Below are 6756 nucleotides of genomic sequence, written 5' to 3' on the forward strand. Positions count from 1 at the left end.
ATAAATTTTTTTCAAAAAATATAACGTACAAATTTCTCTTATGATGATATTTGAAATAAGAGAGGAAAGAGAGTATTCTTGGCTCCTGGAACGTCTGTCGATTGCTGTGATCCGAGGGAACGGCTTCGCCATTCGCGAGGCTGGCCGGGTGTCTCGTGAGGCCAGTAATTAGCTTAGCTATCTCTTCACTTCCATTCGCTATAATCAATATTGTTAAAAAAAAGAGAGGAAATGTGTTGAATAACTTAAGGTCTGACATTTCTTGTAAAAAATTTTAAGATTTAGTGAAATCGATAATGATACGATTTCTTAGATTAATTTAATGGATGCTAAAAGAGCCATTCTGAACGATGAAATATTACTAAAAAATCCAATATATTTGCTTCGAAACGAAGATCGGATCCTCAAAATTGGCGGATTTGAGGAACTTTACTGAATTATCTTTCAATTTAAGTATTTTATCTCAGGTGAAGTCATAAATTAGAATAATCTATTGTATCATGTTTCATCAATGAATTTACTACAAGGAGAGAAAAATTTAAACATTTGAAGGCTTTGTTGAAGCAATTAAAAGCTATAAAAAACAAAATTTCAGAATAACCGCAGCCGACTGCAAATAAGAACGGAAAAATACTATATCAAACCTGACACCATATTTTTTAAAATTAAATATATTCTCCTTTTAAATCTAAAATATTATACAATCGTAAAACATGACTTTTTAAATGACTTTTAAAATCGTCTGTCGATTGCTGTGATCCGAGGGAACGTCTTCGCCATTCGCGCGGCTGGTCGGGTGTCTCGTGAGGCCTTTAACTAACTTAGCTATCTGTAATTTTTGTCTTGTTTAAAAAAAAAAAAAATCTGTCAAATAAAAAAAAAAAAAAAAAAAAAAAAAAAATGGTTAATAGATTAGATTTATTGGTACATATGTAGTAGTTGGCGGCCACTTTTTAGCGAATTTTAAAAAAACTATATTTTTTTTGGTGAATAATTACCTTTTTTAAATAATATTACTATAAAAAAATTAATTATTTTTATACAAAATTATTAATTATTTTTTTTATTTTAGTTTTGATTCTGGGGGACAATATAAGGCAATGCACTCCATGATTGTTTCAAATTCTTTCTTTTTGGCTGTCTGTCGCCAAATGAACTCCGTAAAATAACTATTAAGGTGTTGTCTGACTGTTCCCCTTTGTTTTCTATTACGCCATTTGGCGCTACTCCACATTCTAAGGAATAATTATATAATTGGAAACCTTTCAATATGTTGGGTGTGTGCACCCGTAGTTGGATCAACAAAACAATATCTGTGATTCACTTGCAGGTGCTGATATCCTGCATCCTGAAGATCTTTTGTTGAATAACCCTTCCAGCAGTCTGATATGAGAATGGTGCCTTCTTCTACATTCTCAAGAATAGCCTTCGTAAGGGTCTTCATTGTTCTGTCAGGTATTGCTTCTAAGAAGCATTGGTTCGTTTCTCTGCAGATTCCGCCGAAAACCCATTGCTCAGGCAACATTCTGCCTCTGTTGTATTTCCTTTTTGAAAAATGACTTTCGTCAATTTCCACAATCATTCCTTCACCGCCTATTATATTATAAATTTACGCACACCTATTTTGGATCTCTGACGAGATGTCAATGATAGCATGCAAATTTCACGCATGTACATTGACCAGTCCACGGTTGTATGTGAAGCCCAACCAAGATTTTCCATGCATATCTCCATAGAAGATATATTTTTTGCCCACAGGTAGACAAACCGGATTATATCTTCGAATGGTACTTTGGTTCCTGCTAACCACGTTCCTGTTGAGTTTTAATGATATAAATACCAGTTTTTAGACTCGATTTACTTCGACAGCCCCTTCTGTAGCAATTCCAAGCCGGAGAGCTGCCAATGTTTAAAGTCATTTGGTGTCCGTTGCGACACACTTTTTTTTGGGATGATTCCTCTGGATTGCATGAAATTGATAGCTTCTGACATATTTGTGGGTAGATTGAATAGATTGACCTCACTTCTCATTTAAATTAAAGTAGCGTGGGATTTTATTATTTTTATATTGTATTATTTTTAATTATATATTTTTTTAACTAAAAAAAATATAGTTTTTTTAAAATTCGCTAAAAAGTGGCCTAACCCTAGTTATTATATTAATCAATCGTATTTTCGATATTTAGCAAATATCCCGAGACCCTAGAATTATTAAAATAAATTAAATTACTGTTAGAATACAAATCAGAACTGCTCCAATGATTAAATAAATTTTATATTTCGTTAATAAATCATCAAGTCTTGCGGCACATCCCTAAAAATATATTCATTATTAAATTACAGTGGTGTATATAATCTTGTATTTTGAAAAACAACTTGATGGAGGGCTCATACTTCTTGAAACATAATCAAATGCGGAGTCTGCACCACAACATTCGAACGTTTTTTGAATAAAATCAAGGTTATATTTATTAAAATTGAAATTTTTTATTTCTCTCAGCAATTCTATCCGTATCAAACTTATCATCTATTGATAGAACTATAATCATTAACTTGTGGTTTCTTCAGACAATAAAAAACTGTAGCAGCCAAAATCAGAGAAAATATGCAAAATAGACATATCGAGAACTATTTGTTAAATTGATTTTTAATTCTTACAAAAATACTGCAACATTGACTATTTGTTTTACAACAATAACAAATTCCGGACAGCATTCCTATAAATGCAAATATTCCTGCAAAGAGGATTATAATTCCAGGTGTTTGTAAATAAATATTATTAAGTGCATATATCTGAATAGTATCATTTAATATCACTACTCCGGCATAGCTGCCCAGTCCTCCAATGACCTGTTGTTCTGATTATTAGAAATTTACCCCCAATAGAATTATATTTACTGTAATCAGTAAGCTCGTACAAAACGCCATTTCTTTTGCAATTTAACGCTACTTTTAATTTTTATTTGGCGCAAATATCAAAGCCAATATTGACGCCAGAATTGAATTATATTTACAGTAATCAGTAAGCTCGTACAAAACGTTATTTCTCTTGCAATTTAACGCTATTTTTAATTATTAAACATTTAAATCAGCGGGGTCCTGGCACCCCCAGGGAGTGCGAGCAAAAATTTAGGGGGTGAGAGATTTTTAAGATTTATAGTTAATTTTTTTCAACACTTGACCGAATTCTTTTTTCGTAATAAACAAATCACTTGAAAAAATTTTTTTAAAGAGCAAATATTTTTAAAATCTGAAATCTATTATTTTTTAGATTATACCTAATTATTTTTTAAAAAATATATTATTTTATCTATGTTTTTTATCTTAAATTATCACGTTTATCCTTTGTTGTTATTAAAAAGAGAAAGTGGAATCATGATTAAGTCCGTTTTGGATTTACATATTCTAAAATCGATGATCTTCAAAGGCCCAAATATTTTTGATATGAGGCTATATTCTTTAACCAGAATATGAAACTTCCAAACTGGAACAGCACTTTCTAAATAAACATGGTGGGATTAATAGTAGCGGGAATGATTTCCAATCTCTAAATATCATGAGAGCTAGATATGCTTCGCAAGTGACTCTTCCTAACTTAAGATTTGTATATCTTGATAAACCGAATTTGCTTGCCTCTTAAAAAGTGACCTATAACATCGCAAAGTCTAAAAATCCACATACAGCCGGAGAAGATTTTATTAAACCATGTGCATTGGAAATGGTCTCATTAATACTCGGAACAGAGTCGAGACAAAAGATTGAATCAGTCCCGCTATCCAATAATATAATTCACAGTCGAATATGTGAGTTAAGCAATCCAAAATTATTACAGAAATCAAATCAAGTCATTTCCTTATATTTCTTCAGTTGGACGAATCAACTGATGTCTCTAATTGTAGTCAACTTATTTCACTAGTGAGGTATTTTCATGATGGTTCATTGAAAGAAGATTTATTTGTAAAGAATTAAAAATAACCACGAAAGGAATAGATGTTTCTAACATTGTTAAAAATTTTTTATGAAACATGATTTGGATATCCAGACAATAGTGTCTATTTGTACAGACAGTGCTCCAGCAATGCTGGAAAATATGTCCGGGTTTGCTGGGCTATTAAAGAATGAAATCGCGAACATAAGGATTACGCATTGTTTTCTTCACCGCTATGTATTAGCTGTTAAAACTCTCCCCCCATTGTTGATAAAAATACTTGACACACCGTAAAAATTATTAACTGGATAAGAGGTCGTGCTATGAACCATCGATTTTCAACGAATTTATCCAGACGCTGGATTATTTGACCGACATTTTTACTCACATGAATAATTTGAGTTTATCTCTTCAAGGTACAGACGTTAACATACTCAAATGTCACGAAAAAATGACTGCATTCAAAAACAAATTATTTCTTTGGTATCGGCGAATAAAACATACAATCCCACGAATTTCCAAATTTTAGAAAAGGTGGTCGACAATTCAATGAATCCTATTTTTCGTAAAGAAATTATATCTCATTTAGAAGTATTGTCCACATATTGTGAGGGATATTTCAGAACGGATCTAAATATTACAGATGAATGGATTTTGAGTACATTTTCGTATAATTCGAAAATTATGTCAGATGATCATGAACTCAATGAAGATCTGATTGATCTTCAAACAAACAAAGCATGTAAAATAGAGTTTCACAATTGTACATTGGAGCGGTTTCGTAGTTCAGTTGTGAAAATGTACCCAAAATTATCTCAAAAGGCTTTGTATGAAATTATTCGATTTGCAACGACATACTTATGCGAGTCAGGATTCAGCTCTCTTTTGGCAATTAAAACTAAAAACAGAAATCGCCTGAATCCTGAACATGAAATTCGTATTGCGATTTACAAAATAGTGCCAAGATTTGACACAATCATTGAAAATAAACAAGAACAAAGAAGCCCTTTATTATTTACTTTTTTTCTTTTGTTACTGGTCAGATTGTATTTAGCACTGTATAATTTTGTTAATTTTAAATTTATTGTGGCGAGAGTTTGTAAAAAAATATTTAGGGGTGCGAGTTCTAAAAAATGGGAACTTCTGACATAAGATCTGACATTTCTTGTAAAGAATATTTAAAGTTTAATGAAATCTATAATGATGCGATATTTTAAATTAATCCAATGGATGCTAAAGAAGCCACTTTGAACAATGAAATTATTATCGGTAAACCTAAAATATTTGCTTCGAAACGAAGATAGGATCTTCGAAATTGGCGGATTTAAGGGACTTACTGAATTATCTTTCAATTTAAGTATTTTATCTCAAGTGACATTATAAATTAGAATAATCTATTGTATCATGTTTCATCAATGAATTTACTAAAACGAGAGACACTTTTAAACATTTGTAGGCTTTGTTGAGGCAATTAGAAGCTATGAAAAAACAAAATTTCAGAATAATTGCACCCGACTGCAAATAAAAATAAAAAATACTATATCAAACCTGACACGATATTTATTAAATTAAATATATTCTCCTTTTAAATCTAAAATATTATACAATCGTAAAACATGATTTTTAAAATGGTTAATAGATTAGAGTTATTATATTAATCAATCGTTTTTTCGATATTTAGCAAATATCCCGAGACCCTAGAATTATTAAAATAAATTAAATTACTGTTAGAATACAAATCAGAACTGCTCCAATGATTAAATAAATTTTATATTTCGTTAATAAATCATCAAATCTTGCGACACATCCCTAAAATATATTCATTATTAAATTACAGTGGTATATATAATTGTGGATTTTGAATAACAACTTTGTGGAGGGAGGATAGTCCTTGGAACATAATCAGCTGCGGAGTCTGCACCACAACATTCAAACGTTTTTTGAATAAAATCAAGGTTTTTTGAATTAAACTTGAAATTTTCGATTTCTCTCAGCAGTTCTTTCCGTATCAAACTTATCATCTATAGATAGGACTATAATCATTAACTTGTGGTTTCTTCAAACAATAAAAAATTGTTGCAGCCAGGGTCAGAGAAAATATGCAAAATAGACAAATCGAGAACTATTTGTTACATTTATTTTTAATTCTTACAAAAATACTGCAACATTGACTATTTGTTTTACAACAATAACAAATTCCGGACAGCATTCCTATAAATGCAAATATTCCTGCAAAGAGGATTATAATTCCAGGTGTTTGTAAATAAATATTATTAAGTCCATCTATCGGAATAGTATCTTTTAATATCACTACTCCGGCATAGCTGCCCAGTCCTCCAATGACCTGTTGTTCTGATTATAAGAGATTTACCCCCAATAGGATTATATTTATAGTAATCAGTAAGCTTGTACAAAACGCCATTTCTTCTGCAATTTAACGCTACTTTTAATTTTTAAACATTTACACGATTGCTGCGGTTTTAAGCCACATAAATTTTCAAATAATCGTCAAATTCTGACTTTTCTTTGAATAATTTCCTAATTTATCAGCTCAAAATTTAGGTCAGAATGATAGGTGGTCAAAGTTGGTTCACTTTCTGGGTACTTTGAAATAAATATAAAGTATTTGTTTTTTTTGGTGAAAAGAATGGCCGGATATAGTTTTTTATTTTAAAATTTAATACATTTAATTATATATAAATTAAATTTTAAAAAAATTGATGTTTGGAGTTTGTCTGCGCCTCGGTCTCGGTCTACGCGTCTATGAAAAACACCAATGCCGGTGCGGCGTGTGGACTGACGAGTTTGGATATCACTCCCTCTCATGT

General features: G+C 31.1%; 1 long non-coding RNA gene across 1 annotated transcript; it reads right to left on the reverse strand.

The window, feature by feature from the left end:
- Positions 1 to 2508: 2508 nt before the first annotated feature.
- Positions 2509 to 6260, reverse strand: LOC115230498. Its single transcript, XR_003883433.1, has 3 exons — positions 6081 to 6260; positions 5976 to 6050; positions 2509 to 2527 (listed from the first exon to the last, which is right to left on the reverse strand). It is a non-coding gene; the product is annotated as an uncharacterized LOC115230498 (long non-coding RNA).
- Positions 6261 to 6756: the final 496 nt, after the last annotated feature.

Source organism: Octopus sinensis, unplaced genomic scaffold (genome assembly GCF_006345805.1).
Source record: "Octopus sinensis unplaced genomic scaffold, ASM634580v1 Contig15664, whole genome shotgun sequence".
Classification (NCBI taxonomy): domain Eukaryota; kingdom Metazoa; phylum Mollusca; class Cephalopoda; order Octopoda; family Octopodidae; genus Octopus; species Octopus sinensis.